The sequence below is a fragment of the Lepus europaeus genome, chromosome 3 (assembly GCF_033115175.1).
Source record: "Lepus europaeus isolate LE1 chromosome 3, mLepTim1.pri, whole genome shotgun sequence".
Lineage (NCBI taxonomy): Eukaryota > Metazoa > Chordata > Mammalia > Lagomorpha > Leporidae > Lepus > Lepus europaeus.
The window spans coordinates 83,830,839-83,832,835 of record NC_084829.1 but is presented as its reverse complement, the minus strand read 5'-3'; the positions used below and the strand labels follow the sequence as shown (position 1 = coordinate 83,832,835).

The 1,997-nt window shown below is 38.7% G+C and overlaps 1 pseudogene; it reads right to left on the bottom strand.

Moving 5' to 3' along the window:
- Positions 1 to 883: 883 nt before the first annotated feature.
- On the bottom strand, positions 884 to 1,782 carry LOC133756991 (translationally-controlled tumor protein-like; annotated as a pseudogene).
- Between the last annotated feature and the right edge of the window lie 215 nt (positions 1,783 to 1,997).

Below are 1,997 nucleotides of genomic sequence, written 5' to 3'. Positions count from 1 at the left end.
TAGATATCTGTTAGGTTCATTTGCTGCAAAGTGTTGATTAACTATTGTTTCCTTGTTGATTTTCTGTCTGATCTGTCCATTGTTGAAAGTGGGGTATTGAAGTCCCTAATTACTATTGTATGGGAGTCTATGTCTCCTTTTAGATCCCTTAACATTTCTTTCAAATAGCCTGGTGCCTTGTAATTAAGTTAATATACATTTAAAATAGTTGTATCTTCCTGTTGAATTGATCCCTTAATCATTACATAATGCCCTTCTTTGTATTTTTTAAAATAGTTTTTGTGGTAAAGTCTATCTTGTCTGTTATTAGGAGGGCTACATCAGCTCTTCTTTTGGTTTCTATTAGCATGGAATATCTATTTCCATGCTTTCACTTTCAGTCTGTGAGTATCTTTGGTGGTGTGATGTGTTTCTTGAAGATAGGAAATAGATGAGTTTTTCTTTTTAATCCATTCAGCCAGTCTGTATCTTTTAACTAGAGAGTTGAGGCCATTTGCATTCAAGGTGACTATTGTTAAGTAATGACTTGGCCCTGCCATTTTCCATAAATATTCCTATTGTTTATTTTAAGTTTCATTTGTAGTTTTACTGGGAGATTTTCTGTCTTCATTTTTTTTTCATAGTGATGACTGTGTTTCTGTGTTTCTATGTGTAGCACATCCTTAAGAATCTTTTGTCAGGCTGGATGAGTGGTGACAAGTTATTTCAATTTCTTTCTTTTTTTTTTTTCAACTCAATCAGTCTATTTTTATTCTTTTGGTAATCTCTTCCAGAGTTAGCTACTTCCGTTGTAGGTGATGAAATGTGTTAAGGCTCCACTTTAAATGTTTGCACTGCTATGAGCATGGTTTTTCCCTTTACTGTAATTCAGAATTTAACTTTAGATTCTCAGTTTTTATATTCCAGTCCCAGCAGTTTTCACTGTAGAAGTTATCTGAAGACAGTCTTATACTTTCTAGTAGTTGTCTACAAACCAGGCTTTAGCTTCTCCAGGAACACACTACAGGATGGATTTAGCTTAAATGTACATTAAACTAATAGGCATTCTCTCAAATGAGTTTAAATGCATTTTATTTTTAGACAACCTACATGACAATGTTTTTTTGCCTTAAAAACAATGCCTCCACTCCAAGTAAATCATGATCAAAATAAGTGAGGAGCTCAAGATAACATCAGTCCCACTTCCTGTAAATCCTGGTGTTGTGTGGATGACAAGCAGCAGCCAGTTATGATGAGCAGTGATAGATCCAAATTGCCAACTTTGTTAACATTTTTCCATCTCTAAACCATCCTTAAAGAAAATCATAAATGGGGTCACACCATTCTCACGGTAGTCCAGCAGAGCAACCATGCCATCTGGATTCATGTTTTCACCAATATAGAACTAGTAGTTTTTGAAATTATCAAGGATGTGCTTGATTTGTTCTGCAGCCCCTGTCATAAAAGGTTTTACTCTTTCTGGTCTCTGTTCTTCAAGTTTGCCTTTGATTGATTTCATGTAATCTTTGATGTACTTCTTGTAGGCTTCTTTTGTGAAGCTGGTTTCCTGCAGGTGATGGTTCATGGCAATATCAACACCAGTGATCACTGTGCTTTTGGTACCTTCGCCCTCTGGGCCTTCAGCGGAGGCATTTCCACCGATGAACGAATCATCAATGTACCCTCTGTCCTACTGACCGTCTTCCCCTCTACCTCCAGGCACAGTCTGCCCGCGATCTCCCGGATCTTGTAAATGTCGGAGAATATCTCACTGTGGCTGATGAGGTTCTGGTAGATAATCATGATGGCGGCTGGAAGGAAATAACAACGGCGGCGCTAGCTTGGCAGGAGCCCGAAGCTCCGTGCGAGCACGGTGCAGCTGCAGTGGCCCTCAGGGGTAGGAGGATGGAAGGTCTTTATTTCACCTTCATTCATAAATGAAAGTTCTGCAGGGTGCAGTACTGTGGGTTGACTTTTTTTCTCTGAAGACTCGGAATGTATCTTGCCGTTTGCTCCTA